This window comes from Excalfactoria chinensis, chromosome 2, assembly GCF_039878825.1.
Source record: "Excalfactoria chinensis isolate bCotChi1 chromosome 2, bCotChi1.hap2, whole genome shotgun sequence".
Classification (NCBI taxonomy): domain Eukaryota; kingdom Metazoa; phylum Chordata; class Aves; order Galliformes; family Phasianidae; genus Excalfactoria; species Excalfactoria chinensis.
The window spans coordinates 63669134-63685744 of NC_092826.1; positions in this window are offsets into that span (position 1 = coordinate 63669134).

The window sequence follows — 16611 nt, forward strand, 5'->3', positions numbered from 1 at the left end:
TAAGAGCTGACACATGAGCAAAACTTAAAGGAGAGGCTTTTTATGGACAAAGACATAATGAGAGAAAAGATAGGTTTAAGATTAGAAAAGGTGTTTGAAGAATCATCATAAAAGATTTCAGAAGGTGAATGTTTGTACTCTAATTAGCTTCATTATTAGATCAGATTGCCAGGACCCTATCCAACCTGGCTTTGAACACCTCCAGAGATGGGACACCCACAACTTCTCTGGCCAGCCTGTCATAACACCTCACCATATTCCCAGTGAAAAATCTCCACCTGACATCATTTGCCTCATAGCTACTTGGACTGTCCTCCTCTTGTGTCACCTGGGATGCCTAAGGAGGTTGCTAAAATTCCAGGTTAGGTCACCAAGAGTGGAGGCTACGTGGTTTCAAGCCTAATTCTCATAGACTATTTATAAATAGCCAGAGACCCCCTTTGATCCAATAAATTGTATTTAAATGTCAACTCTATCACTTATTTCAGACCACTCAAACTGAGCTTCTTTTGGCTCTCTAATTGCATTCAAAAGAGTCATGTTTCCCCTTGTATCAGTCTTTGACATGGGAACTGCTGCCCTAGTTTGTTGACAGTTACCTCAGTAAAAGGGAATATTTCCAGTAAATCTCATTCCTGTACCCCAGCATTTTCTCACATTCAAAATGCAAAAGCTGACATTTCTCTACTATACTTTTTGCAGAATCTCACAGCATCATAGGAAGGGATCTCTGGAGATCATCTATTTCAACCCCCAGCTAAAGCAATTCCATAGAGTACGTTGCGCAGAAAAACATGAGCAAACAACCTGCTGTAATATTGTATTACAGTGCTTGATATAAAAAGCATGTCTGATGGAGAGACTGCCAGCAAATTACATTGCATCTTATCTAGAACAATAAGAAAGTGTCTATTAAGTTTCTGAAAGTAAGCTGAAAACTAGTGGATGTAAGGAAAAAGGGACATCAATACCAATTATGTTGGTTAAACCAGTGATAAATCAAAAAACAGAAGTTAGTAAGTTACAGGAAGTAATAAGTACACTTTTGGCTATGTAGGCTTTACAGGAGTAAAGATACACTAAATGGGAAATTTTTGCCTTTATCATGGTATCTCCAAAGCAGCTGGTAGTACAAATGGATAAATTTGTCCATTACCTGTAGATGTTATTGAGAAACTTTTTTTTCTATAAGGGAAGATTGCAAGATCAGGGTTATACTGTGGTTATGATAGAAACTAAACTTCTTACTAGCAAATTTCACACCCAACAATTTTGATTAATAGAGCAATAATGAGATTAAATATTCTAAATGATTGGCTGGCTTAATTTTTGAACTGCCATAAAACTTTATTCTTAACTTACTATCAGTTCTGCTAGTGGAAGGAGAGATTCAAGATGAGTTTGTGTTTGGCAAAAAAAGGGAGGTGTCTGCTATGAAAATAGAGTGAGAAAGCAGTTCCTTGATGCCTTGATCATCAAAAAACTGTCCACCTACATCTTTCTTTCCCTTTGAGCCACTGAACTGATTGTAATTCTTAATCATCAATCAGAACACATATGTCAAATTTAAAGTGTAATAGTTGATGCTGTCCTGCAGAGGCAAAAATGACACTTCTTCCTCAGAATAAAATGCAGAAATTAGAGCACTCTGAGTGAAAGAAGATGTGTGGTAAGCAAGCTGTACTCACATCTAACCTGCATGACAGCAATAGAAATAATGTAAAAGAGGAGAATATATATATCTAAAAGAGTAGTTTTGGAAGGCATGCATAGTTTATAGAGTACTCTTTTACAGCTTTTAAAGGAATTTGCTAAAGCTTTCAGTGTAAACATTTCTTTCCTTGCTTTTGAAGCTTAAATGAAAGGTAAATATAGGTGCAGTAAGTAAAACTTTCAACCATTGTAACAGGAAGTGAATGAGCAGTTGTAATTTGTGAATCTTGTAAAAGTTTTTAAACATCTGCATTAGTACAATTGCAACTATACCTAATGGGGAAAGGACTGCGAAGATAGATCTAGAAGTAGATGTAGAAGAAAACTGTTTAGTTACCAAAGCAATAAAGGTTTAATAACTGAAAGAATATGCAACAGTCTCAGAATAGCTGCAGAAGAGAGCTGAACTCAGTTTCAGGTGCTAAAAAAAACCTAAAATTAATGAAGACATTTTAAATTGAGAGCTTGTGCTAATATAGAGAGATCACCAGCTTCTTTGTATTTATTTTTAAGAAGTCAGGAGCAGCTATAATCACTTTAATCACAAGCAACACATGTTAGCATAAACTAATTTATTAGTGAATCTTCATCTGATTAACTCATATCATCCTTGTCCAATCCATTATGCTATATATAAATTCTGTGTTCTAGGATCATAACCAGCTGCTGAGTCCTCACCATTAATAACAGTAAATGCCCAACAGGCAATAGGTACTAAAATGCTTTTTTTCTTGAATTTGAACACTTCTTTGAGTATGTTTAGTACAACCACTGGAAGTAAAACAAAATGGAATACATCCTCTTCTTCTACAGGTTAATTAGTATATATGTACACAGTTATAGAATTCTGCCAGCTTGGCTTATGCAGTAATTGAACGTAAATACATTGACATCTTTTCTTTTGCCTTTTAAAAACAATGTCTCCCATAAATCTGTTCATTCTTTTCTTCTTTCACTCTCAGTTCCTCTTGTGTGAACTTTTGGTTGTGGCTAAAATCAGATTCAGATACTTAGCCAGATGTAGTGTGTCCAGGTGGCCAAGAAAACCATTGGCATCCTGCTTGTATCAGAAAAAGTGCAGCCAGCAGGAGCAGAGAGGAGATCATGCCTCTGAACTGGGCAGTAGTAAGGTTGTACCTTGAGTACTGTGTTCACTTTTGGGCCCCTCACTACAGAAAAGAATTTAAGGGCCTGAGGAGCATCCAAAGAAAGGGCAACCAAACTGGTGTAGGGTCTGTAACACAAGTCTTATGAGGAACAGCTGAAGGAACTGGGATCATGTAATATGGAGAACCTAAGAGGACAATGGGTTTGGAGTTGTATGGAAAACCTGTTGGAGAACAAAACTAAATGCTGAGTGCTGTGGTTTTGTTTCTACTTTAAATTGCTCAAAAGTAGTAAACAGCTCTAGTTTGTCATACACCTATAGCATAGCCTATTAAATTCTATAAAAACAAATCCAGAAACAACAAGGGAAACAAAATGTAGAACAATAAGAATCTCTTCTTTGAAGAGTTGTTAGGCTTCTGAAGGAAAGGAAAACAGTACAAAAATGTTGTGGAACAAGGTCAACCAGGGGACGGGCCTGAATAATTGCACGAGAGCTGCTAAGTTAACAATAGCCAAAGCATCTTAAGCAGAGCCATGAAATGAGAATGTGAAGAAGCGCTTTGCCATATGCCCTGTGATGAGATGATTTATGCAAGAGGGGATTTTGGGGGTGGGAAAAGGTGTGCGTGCATGAGGTTGTGTGACAGGTGTACAGGACACCCGTGCGTGGAAGCCATGTTGGTATATGCGCTGTGTGATGCAGCAGTAAAGGTGAGAGCAGACTCCACAGCATCCATGACTGTGTCTCTCTCCGGGCGGTGTCCATTCCACACAGGGTCGTTCCAGGGTCAGTTGTAAATAATGAAAAAAAAAAAAAAAAAAAAAAAAAAAATCACCTGTAGTATAAATTAATAAATTCTGAGACCATGTGAAAGACACAATTATAGAAAAATGAAGAAGCATGCGTTATTTCTCACTTAAGATTTCCAGAAAAGAATATATCTAAAAGATGTGTGTATGGGACATCTGGAAAGAAGATTTTTCTGTTGTGTTTTATTTGTTGGTTTTGCTGTGCTTATTTTTTTGTTTTCCTGGTATGTTACAGCAAATCATCTACAAATATTACACTTAAAGTAGAATACAGTGACATAGAAAATTACATTGGAAGTAATTGGGGTACCTCTTTTATTTTTCTGTTCCCAACAGTTTCTTTAAACATCAGAACAATTTTCAGGCCAAAAATCTGTTTCCTAGATAGAAGACTTAATTCTGTATTTATGTTCTAGGAATCTTCTTTAATAAATATCATGTAGATTAGACGTCTGGAAACCGATGTTGATCCCTATAATTTTTAAAGGCTGCTACATTGCCTGTTGGCAAAGAATGCTAATGGTGGCTTATCACCTGAAAAACAATCGTACCAGTGCAACAGATTCAGTCTTTTGTTCTGGTAAATTGTTTAGCTTTTATTTGTATTCGTGAAAATGTTAAACCACATTCAAATGAAACAGTTTATTTAAAACCTCTTGTCTTTTGACTATGTAGGAATGCAAGCAAGTGGATCAAGAAAAAAATGGAGGATAGTCTGTTCTTGGGAAAGTGTAGAAAAATTCTTTACCAATGCATAATCTTTCTGTGCATTAACAAGGAAAGTTCAGCATCATATTGACCATTAATCACCTATTCAGGTAATTAATCCCATGACACTGCATAATCTTAGGAACTTTCCTCACTGACTATTCATGCTTTCAAATATAGTACCAAGCCTCAATCTTATTCGAGGTTCATTTTCTTAATGTTCAAGATTCCTCTCTCTTGGCTTCTATTGACATTTAGCACAGCTGAGGCTGCTGATGGATTTTCAGAATGAATCTTTAATAAGTAAAGGAGCACTAAGAGGCATTAAGCTAGCAAGATGAATAAAATATTTTTGACAGAGGATCTATGAGCCCTCACCTGACTTTAATATAGGGAGACAAATAATAGTCCTTAACTGAAAAGTTATTTAGTATTTTGTTCCCTGGACTAAACGGTTTTAAGTACATTTAACAGAAAGCCTGTAAAGGGCCCTACTTAATAGGAAGAAATTGGTTTTGTAGAAATGCAAATCTCTTTTACATTGACTTTATAATAATTATTGACGGAGCAGAAAGAAGTTGGTTAGATATGCAGAAGGCAAACCCAATGCCAAAATGACTTACTTATAGAATTGAGTTCTTATAAATCTTATTCTATCTGAGAGAAGCGTCATCTTTAGTTTCTGAGCTGTAAGCCTTATCCACTCTTTATAAATGCAGCATCACATCTAAACTAGTGATGGATTTGATTCCTTTACCCAACACAAAACTGCAAAATCTATTATCTACATTAGCAGCAGGATAACAGATTAATCTCTTCAAGGCATCTCAGATTGACTCACTCACATGTTGCAGAAGCTTGATAGACTACTTGGTATCTTGCATATGTTAGGTAACTCACATAAAGTTTTAGATGGTGAGATGTGCTTCTTAATGTTCAATAATTTGTATAAGAAGTATGATTCCAGGTACTGTAGTGTCTTTCTGTATGTATGATAAAATATAGTCAGCTGTTGGGTTTGAAATCAATGATAATTGACACCTGCGAATAAGAAGTAAAGTTTGCACTTCATTAGCATGATAGCCCCTATGCAGTATTATTGATGAGCTCAGAGAAGATGAAATGAAAGTATTCTGAAAAAGGAGTTTGATAAAGAACTAGATACAAATTCATTACACTGTCTCAAAAATTTTCTACTTAATCCACCCTGTTGCCGGTATAGTGTTTAGATTACTTGCTATTAAATATTTCATATCCTTCTAATACCCAAGCCTACAAATTTCCTACTGTGCAGTGCCACCTCAGCTGCATTCACAGAAATGTCATCTACTTTTCACTTTACTTGTTCCTGTTTTTACAGCAGATGCTGTTATACTCTTTTCCTAAGGCAGAACTGCCTGTTATAGGTGCATTGTTGCACACTTTTTATTTTATTTAAGTACTTCTTATTTAAGCTACTGTGTGTTCAGCACTTGTGCTTGCATCTTGCTCTCTGTGTCCAGTTATCTTGGTGTTATGATAGAGATTGCATTGATGGAGCAAGATAGGGAAGAATTTGACCATGTTATGGTTTGATCCAAAGCATAAGAAATAACAGGGGAAAGCTACCACTGACGTAATGTGCTTTGGGTTAGACTCTTTGAATATTGTTTTTCTATTGTATCTGACTTTTATTTTTGTGTATTGAATATACTGACCATAATTTTTTTCCACTGTTTGGCAGCTCAGAGTCTTGAAATTTTTCTACCCTTCACAGAATCACACAGAATCACAGAATGATGCGGATTGGACAGGACCTCAAGGATCATGAAGCTCCAACACCCCTGCCTGGCAGGGCCACCAAACTTCCACATTACCCTTTAAGATTTTCAGCCTCTATACTCCTATGTATTGGTAATATTAATTTTATTATTTTTTTTTTCTATTAAATGAGAGTACTTTTAACATCTTTTGTGATGTTATGGCAAACAAGACTGTATATTCTAGATTGCTGGAAATATTAATTTCAAATATCTTATTTGAAGGTAAATGTTTATCGATTAACATCAGATCTGTGTGACTTGGTATTCATTCTCTGTCAAACTTCACATACCAAAATCCATAATCTAACTGCAGTCTATGCAGATTTATTGCAATATTTGAAATTTAATGTGTTGCTTTATATTTTCAAGTTTTCTCAATAAAACAATTGGTTTTGTACTACAGTAATTGTTTGTGTAAATGATTTACCAAAAAAAAAACAAACAGGAGAGATAGGAGAAAAAAAAAAAAAAAAAAAAAAAAGAGGATGGGAGAAAGCCAGGAAGCTGCAAGCAGGCCTTGGGGTGTTCTCCTGAAGAGGTTTTCTCCTCAGGAAAAGACACCATCAAAGGTGTATTTGGGAGTTTGTCTCCAAAGTCCCTAGTTTAGTGAGAGCCTTTTATCCTCTATTTCTGTGTTGGTGTTTTTTTTTTTTTTTTTTTGTTTTGTTTTGTTTTTTTGTTTTGTTTTGTTTTGTTTTTCTTTTCTCTGTTTATGTGACATATCTGGCTCAACAAGGAATGGTGCCTTCACTGCCATGCACAAGCATTATCGCCTTTTGTAGTGGTCAGCTCCTTCAATCCACACACCTGCAAAAGACTACTGGTCCTGCTTAAGCTTATCTTTGAAATCATAAGCAGAGGTACTGTGCCATGATGACACCCACCATTCACCCCCTTGGATAACTCAGTCAGAATCTTATCACCAGAAAGGCCTCACAAAGCAAGTTTTGAGACAAAAAAGAAAAACAGTTTTGCCTTTCACAGAGGTTGGATTTAGTGATGTCATGAAGTCCCTTCCAACCCTTGTAATTCTGTAATTCCTGTGATAAGCAACCTTGAAATCAATAGTTTTACAGTAAATGATGCTGCAGTTACCTAAACCCCGTAAGGCAATGATTATGTGAGTATGTATGAAATCAACATTGAAAATGGTTGTTTTTTGTTTTTTTGTTTTTGTTTTTGTTTTTTTACTTTTAATAAGAGCAAATGTATATTTTTATTCTTATTTATCTACAAAAGAACTCAAACCTAATCCACTCACAATGACGTGTTTGTACTAGAATGAAATGGAAAAAAAAAAAAAAAAAAAAAAGAAAAAAAAAGTAAACAAATCTTTAGAAATCTAACCTAAGAATTTCAACTTAGTTAATTATACATGAAGGAATAATTTTAAATCACATTATTTATTTATTTATTTTTTTAAGCTGTGCAGTCCTTCATTACACATATTCCTGTCCACTCCCATTTGAAATCTGAATGCAAGTATTTTTTTCAAAGGGATATCTGTAAAGTGATTCAGTGCCAGTCCTAATCTCATGTTCTAGGTGACAGAACTTTATTTGGAGAATGGAATTTTGTGTGTAATACAGATCACCAATTTCACAGGTTACTGGGTTAGCTAAAGGAGCTTCACCAAATTAGATGGCTCATATTTCAAAAGTGCATAAAATTTGCATATGAATAAAAACAAAATTAGAATTCATATAAAAGACTAGGAGGAACCAGCCGTCTATTAAAAGGAGATAAAGTGAAATGCATAGACAAGAAATTGACATTTGTGCACTGCTGTGCCGAAGGATTTTTAGTAAATGCTTCTTAAACAATAAGACATTGCATGCAATTTCTAACTGTAGTGTTAGGGGAAATTACATTTCAGGATGTCTGGATGGAAATTACAATGTGACGAAGATTTCTTCTTGGGTTACTGCCACCTTTGAAAATCTTGCAAAATATTTTCACTCACTTGTGAGCTCCTAGTTCAGTTTTTGTTTTGTCCTGTGATATAGCATCAGCTACATGGGAGTTGTTATTTATTTATTTATTTATTTTTCCCCTTTGGACCTGTGATGATGTTAGAACTGATGGAATTCTGAAGTGGGTTTTAATTCATCTTATTCAAGATAAATTGGCATCAAAGATTTAAGCTGGAAAGTCATACGTTCATGATATCTCATAAAATTAATACCTCATTTGTGAGCCAAAAGATTAGTAAGTGTTCTTTCTACTAATTTTTTTTCCAAGTGAGTTAATTGAGGGCCAGAGAGATGACAGCAGCATCCATAAGTAATGGATGCAAAAATGATGTGCATGACTTTTGTTATGCTTTTAGTCTGACTTATATGCTTGGGAGAAGAGACAGTAAAGCTGCTGGCTGGCATAAGAGGGTACAATGTAAGTTCTTAATGAATTTTTAGACTCCATCTTTGCATTTAGGGTTAGAGCAACAGTCTTGATTTATGTAGAGATCTAGCTCAGCTGTTTTATCTCCTTAGCTACCAGGTAACTCGGTTTTTCTATCTGTTAGTTACCAAAGAACACCAGTGGCTCACTGAGACATCTGCAAGTGGTACATGTCCATCTCTAGAGGAAATGTGATCTGTCTCTAGGAGAGAATTCACTGAGAACATAAACAAGGTTTTCACATAGTGGGTTAATTATCACATCAAAAACAAGCCAGCTGAGAGGGGTATGGAAAACACATGTAGTGGAATTAGCATTGACTGTCTGCATTGTTTTGTCTATTTTAAATATTTTATGCAAAATATGCCTGTTTTATAGGACTAACAATTTGAGATTCAGCTGATAAGTTTTGAAATCTTTATTTTGATAAGTTTTGAAATCTTTATTTATTTTCCTGAAATGAGTAGGACAATTTCATTGTACTTTGAATCCACACTTTTTTCCATGTGAATTTCATACAGAAAAACTTATTCTTACATTACCCTGTATAATGCTCCTTGAGCATCTTCCTAGTCAATTATTCTATAAAATGTTGAAACTAATGTATTAAGCATTTGACTGTTGATTTTGGGAAATGTTACGGTGTGTTCCTTTGGACTTTTTTAAACAACACTTCAGTTTTTATATAAACTGGCTTTGCACAGAACATCTTTAGTAATCTATTTGTCATTGAAGGTAAATTCCATCTTTTGAGGGAGAGCTCGTGTTTCAGCTTTCATCTGAAATGATACTTATGGCTGTGTGTGAGTGTACACATGTACTTCTTGTTCTCTTGGAGAATATTAAATAAAATAGACTAAGAACTATTTGTGGATATCCCAAGGGAAGGAAATTGGTACTATAACGTGAAGTAGCATGAGAAAATCCAGGATGAATGTATTTTTGGTCCTTCTGTTTCTTCCAATTTCTTATTTGTTCTATTCTTACTTTTGCTGTTGTTCTACTCCTTTACACTCTTCAGAAAACAAAATAAAACGAAACAAATTGTTTCAGATGAAAACATCTTGAAGCCAATTTATTTTTCTTTGATGTTATGGGAACAGATATTGAGCACCAAAAGCTTTCACTTGTTGGGACTATGATCTGGAGTTACTTGTGTCTGTGAAACGGTCTCTTCCAGATATTCAGTGGGAACCAAACTGTTCATGTTGACTATGAAACCAGCATGTTCAGCATAGAAATGTTTTCTCACTCTTCCTTGGAGAAGGTTAGGATGTGTCAATTATATAAAGCAGCTGTGGTTAGCTCTATTCTGAAATACAGGCTTGTCTATATGGCACCCAATCCTAACAGTGTCTGTCTACAGAGAGGATATGAAGATGAAGACCAGGGGAGAATTTGTAGTGTATGGGCTGTGTTGCATTTCTGCGTTTATGCAAGAAATTTACTAGACAATGAGAAGCAAAAAATCTTGCATTAGTTTAGAACTGAAGCAGTGTTCTGCAACCACTCAGTATTTCTGATAGTGTAATGTTTCCAAGTTTGACAATTCAAATGAAAAAAAACATCTAAATATCTAAATATAAATGTGGCTATCAAAAGTAGTCAGAATAACTTTGATCACTAAGAAATTAGTTGAGATAGTGTTCCTGACTCATGCTGAAGGCTACTCCTTCATCAGTCCAGCTGTATATGAGTCATCTTTTAAGTTAGGCCAAGTAATCACTAGTACTACAATAAGCAACTCTAGCTTATTGCTTTCTTCCATACTATTTTGTAGATCCAATAATCTGTTTAGTCTTGATTTAAGTTTTATAGTGGGAACATCTGAAAAGCTAGTCCCATTTCAGTTTAGCTATAGAATTCATATACTAAAACCTAAGCAAGTTGTTAGTTTGATTTCTGGTGAACAGGAAGAATGAAGAAAAACAGAGCAGCATATAACATAGATTTTTTTATTTTTTATTTTTTAATTTTTATTTATTTATTTATTTATTTATTTATTTATTTTTCTGTATGGAACGCTATGAAACAGCCTTTGTTTAGAGAAAGTTATTGCACCTAATTTGGGGGTAAATATTACATTTTATTTTCTCTTTGTAGATCAAAAGCAAATTGTGGAAAGAATAAAATTGTATTGCTTTATCACGAGAAACACTTAGAGCACTGAATTAAAAAGATGCAAGGAATGCAGGCCTCATTATTATTGTATTTAATGATAGCTTATCTCAAAAGCAAAAGAATCACCTGTTGTTATCTTTATACTTGGAGCAAGTAGACCTTGCCTCTCTAAAGGGAGGAAGTGCTGCAGTCAAAAGGATGTAAAACTGTATTCGGTCTGTGTATGTTTCATGAGTCTTTTCATATCTATTGGTTGATTTTCCTGACATTGAAGGTCATTGATTGTGAGAGATGAAGAGAACCACAGGAGGCAAAGAGTTAAGAGATATTTAAACATCCAAAAGTACTGATGAAAATGAAAGTACTAGCTGAGGTCTTTTAAAGTTGTTTTCTTTGTTTCTCCTTTTATCTTGTAGTTCTTCTCTAAGATGAGAACAACACTAGAGATAAAGAGAATTGAGTGAAAAACAGCAAAGAGAAGAAAATAAGTTCTGATATTCTCCACCAGCAATATGTAATTCCCTGTGTGCTGGCCTCAGAAGGGGAAAAAAAGAGCATCTCGTGAGATGTCATTCCAAAAATGAAAGATGGATTTCTGTGAAATGCTAAGAGCTTGCTTTTAGCAGTGGGGACTTAAGCATTTGGGGATAAGCGATGGAATCAGCTACTTAAATTCCGTGCTCTAGAAGTCCATGATTCCACTTTCTGTTTACTTTATTGTAACTGAAATGGTTTTGTTTTACCTTGATTGACTGATAAGGGGTTGACTGATAAGGGGTTCTGGGCCAAACATCCAAACATTATTACCAGTATTGGTGATATTTGGAAGAGTTTTCTTTCTGAGAAGTATGTTTCTGGTAGAGAAAATGCAACTGTGGCCAAGACTTTGTGCGACTTTTTTTTTTTTTTTTTTTTTTTTTCCTTACAATACAACAACCTGGTGCATCAACATATCTGGATGCATACTTCCTTCTTATTGTTCCAGTGATCACCCAATTATTAGGTGTGTGTATGTTTATCTATGTCACCTCACTTCATGAAGATGATTAGTGAGCAGCTTTACCTGTAATTGTGCTGGAATATTAAAATAAAGTGGTAACTTGAAAGGCAAGCACTAACAAGTAGATACATGGAAACAGTAATCTGAACCCAGCTAAACTGTAGCCAGAGCAACGCTGGAACACTGCTTCAGGCAGTGACTCCATGTTTTTCACCTTTAGTTAGTATTAAATGGTGCTGAAAGGGTTTGAGGACATAATATTAATTCACCTTATTTTTGTCTGCAGTCTTCTGACAAGTCAGAAACTTGCCCTTCTTCAAATGAGAGAAACTCTTTTGGTCTGAAAGTTTGCTATGCTTATGTAGAAACAACGTATCCAAACAAAAAATAGTTTGACAAAGACTAGGTGAGGCCTTGCTCACCTAATAACACCATAATTGCAAAGTTCTGTTTAGTCCTGCTGATATCAGTGGGAAGTCATAAATCACTTCATTTTATTTCTTCAGACATATTTGCATTTCATTTTCTAATCAGAGTTGCTAACTTGAAATTTGAGCAGGAGAAAAGGACACATGTTTTGATGCTGAAAGTAATTTTGCTCTCAAATTCAAACAAAATCTCTTGAGAAAGTGCATGATAACACATTTGTGGGCTAATCAGCATCAGGTTGACCAGACTGGCCTTGCCCTTGTTCCTTGATTACAAGTTACTAATGTAATGAATAATGTAGAATCTTTTAAGACCTGCGTGTACCTTAGTATGCGCAATACACAGGATTTGAAAACAGTGGCCTAGCCTAGATGTACTTTTCTGTGTGATGCTTTGGAGATTTTTTATTTTTTTATATTATTTTTTATTTTTTTTCTTCACAGTAGTTGGAATGTAAAATAGTGAATTACTTATCTTTTAGGGAACCATAACTCTGTCTGTAATTCAGAGTGTAGTAAAATTTGTGTGCCTTTTATAGATACCCTTTTAAGGAGATGTTCATTTTTTATTTTATTTTTTTCCTTTTTCATTATTTCTAGAAAGTGAGATCGTCAGCAGTTGTTTATATCAGTGAATTTATAAGACTATTCAAGACTAACTTTGCTCTGTTCTGATAAAAGTGCCACTAAGTTTATGCATTTGGATTTTTTCCCTTGCTTCTTCCAAATTCTCAATTTTATACATCTGATAGTTATATGCTATAAATTAATAAGAAGCCTAAAACTTGTGCAGCTGTGGTATTAAACTGTATCAAGTGGCAGACTGCCTTTTTAATACAACTAAAGCAAAAGAATCCTAATTTGGGCATATGGCATATAAGATAACAATGTATTTTACTGTTTTGTTTACTACTTCAAAATTAAAGAATTTTTCTAAACTAGTTTCTGGGAGATTTTAACTTGTTTTTGTTCTGTTATATACTTTTCTGTCCTTCTCTGAAGTACATCGCTTGTCAGTATTAGTATGAAAAGGGAAGTTAGGAGAGTGAAGAGAGGGGAAGATAATTTTCATAAGTTTAATGTAGAAATGCATGATACTACTTCTATTTTTCTGTTTTATTTTTATTATTATTAGATCTACTAAATGTCAAAATCACTGGTTTGTGATCTCTAACTTTCAATTCACGTGACTGTACTTCATATTGGTTTTCTACCATTTTTGAAGACTGCACAACCTTTTAAGAAATGTAGTTATGTTTCTGTAGCAAATGAGATTATTGTGCCTAATCACTTCCTATGAAGGAATGACTTAAAGACCCAGCAATGAAAATAACTATCACTGGAAGATGTATAAGCCTAGTTTTGAGATATTGGGGCTGCACTCCCATTTATCAGAGCCTTTCTCCATGCTTTATGTGAAACTCCCTCTTCTTGCTTCTCAGAGGCATTTCTAATCTGAGGACTGATCTGCATCCCAGAAGGCCAGCCATATCCTGGGTTGTATCAAGACAAGCATGACCAGCTGTACTGATCAGAGGGCTGGAGCACCTCCCTTATGAGGACAGGCTGAGAGAGCTGGGGTTCTTCAGACTAGAAAAGAGAAGGCTCTGGAGGACCTCATGGCTGCTCTCCAGTACTTGACGAGGACCTGTGGGAAAGGTGAGGAGGGACTTTTTATAAGGGCATGTAGTGATGGGATAAGGGGAAATGGTTTTAAACTGGAAGAGTGTAGATTTAGACTAGATATTAGGAAGAAATCTTTACTGTGAGAGTGGTGAAACACTGGAACAGGTTACCCTGGGAGGCTTTAGATGGGCCCTCCCTGGAAGCGTTGAAAGCCTGGCTGGCTGCGGCTTTGAGCAACCTGGTCTAAAGGAAGATGTCCCTGCCTATAGCTGAGGGGTGAAACTAGGTGATCTTGAAGGTCCCTTCCAACCCAAACTATTCTGTGATTCTGTGTCCATTCTCAGATCAGAAAATGCCTGAAACTAGTACTGGTTTATTCTTTAGTGAAAGATTACATACAGAGATAAAAGATTTCAGATTTTGTTGAGGTAGAAAGGTAGATCCATACAAAGTATAATCTATCTTAATGCAGATTTTGTAAATAAGGGAAATGGGAAAGGGATAGAAAATATATTCAAGGATGTGTTTACTTTACCAGTTTTGGCAGCTAATTTTTGTTGCCCATCCATAGAGTGGCATTGGTTTGAGTTCAGATACGAAAATTGTACACCTTAATTAGTAATTAGTTAATTAATTAATCTCACAGAGTTATCTCTAGATCTGTGTCTGTGACAGGGGAACAGCAGGCTAACAGGCCCACTGGCCTGAAAAGGGGAAGGGGAAAAGGTAGGGAGGTGGACCTGAAAACAAAGCAGCAGCAGCACTGATCTGAGGATGAAAGTTAATTTACAAAACATGATATCAGAATGCAAGATAACATAATGTAATACAATATAATTGGAATTGAGGCTAATAAATCAAATAAGATGAGAGAGAGAGTGTCTGAAACCAAAGGCCTTACTCTGAATTGAAGGCAAAATGACAGAGGAGCATACCCACACACTGCCATGCAGCAAGAGAAAGAGTCCCATGACTTGCCAGCTTTATCTTCCCCTCTGAGTGCAAAGTCCTCTGGGGTATGTAGTTTCTCTTTTCTGAGAGTTGGGTATTTGGAAAATCAACAGTTCATGGAAGTGGAGCATTAGGTTTTTAATTCCCAGTGCTGTACGTGATGTTATTATGTGGAATGACGATAACAAAAATCATAAAATCATTACAACAGCACTATCAAGTGTCCATTCCAGGTGCCTTTTCACAAAAGCAGATATCATTTTCAGATACACAGGTCCTAAATATACATGCATTTCCCAATAGTTCATAATCTGAATATGTCCACACACTATCTGATGTTGTCTTGACAGAGAATTTATGCTTTACACTCTCTTAAAAATTATTTCTGTTAATGGGTGTACATAGTAAAAGTATATTCATCTCTTTGACACACATTCAAAATATTACATTTCTGCAGTGAATAGAGGACTTTTGTCCAGAAATACAAAGATTTGTAACTTAGTTATGGAGTCCCTTACAATTACGAGCACCAATTAAGATGGATTTAATTTTTCACTCCTTCTTTTCCTACTTAGCCTCCTCTAGTGCTATTGCAACTTTCCTTACTAGATATTAGAAGTTGGGAAATTAAGTAAAGGAGCTAGTTGTTTGATTGGTTGTTTTGTTTTTTGGAAAGGAGTAATCTGAAGTTTTGCTCTCTAATAAAGGTTTTATTGTTTGTTTGTTTGTTTAATTACTGTACAGCTGAAATGCAATTAGACTTCATTGTTTTGTATGCTCAGTGCTTACAATTTTAAAGCAAAATGCGTTAGAAGCACAGTTGCTGACAGATGGGCATTTCTACTCAGTTGTTGTCCTGAATTCGGTTATTAGAACAAAATCTTTAAAATGTTTATTATTTAATGTTGATGTCTGTGGCTTAAATTGTGTCAAAGCATGTGGTCATTTTGCATCAGCAGTCAAGTGTAAAGTTGAAATAAAAGAGATTTTTGACCTTGTCAAAAATAGATAGGTGGATATATTACAACAACAACAATAGAAGTCTTGCCATTTTTTCCTGTCACTGTTTATATAATACATTGCTGTCTGTCATATTACTGAAGTCCATAAGAAAATCTGGTCTAACTAGAGGAAGGTAGGGGAAAAAAGAAGTGTGTTAGAAGTTTTTGCACAATTGCCTGTGTATTGTTGTTTAAGTACGTTTTGCCAGAATTATATTTTCTTGTCTAATCTTATCCCTTTGAGGACAAGTGATCTCAAACATAAGAATAATCCCATTTTAAAGAAACAATAGATTTTTCAAAACGATGATAGGCTATCTGAGATTTTGAATAAGGTATTTGGAAAAATAATTAAATAGGTGAAAAAAACATTTATTTCAGTGATTTGTAAGATCACTTTTTTTTCCTTCTCTCTACACATCTTTCTTTTATTTAATCCTTATCATGAATACATTCTTACACCTGTGACTTTGAAGTATGATAAGGTCCATAGTGGAGTGAAAAAAATTGCTAATAGAAGTTGTCATCTCCAGAAAATTCCATCAGTATGTCTCATTTTCTACTACTTTACTGTTAAAAATATATACAATATATAGAGTTACTATTCAAATTGGAAAGGATAAGAGGGAATTTCTGTAGTGATATCTAGTAGATGAAACAATTCTGATGGTTCTGCTTCTAATCCTTTTATTTGTTAAGAAGTAATCACCCCTATTTCTAATCTAAAATATACTAGGCTAGGCTGAATAGTTCTTTTGAAATTGAATTAGATCTTTCTTAAAATGGTATGAGTTGTGCTATTGGGAACATGATGTAACAATTTACTTTGAGAAAGAATAAACTTTAGTTTGTTTGTTTGTTTTTGTTTTTACTTCCTGACTTCTCCAAGGATGTATACAGGGTATAATCAGCCATACTGAGCACACATCCTGACTTCTTTG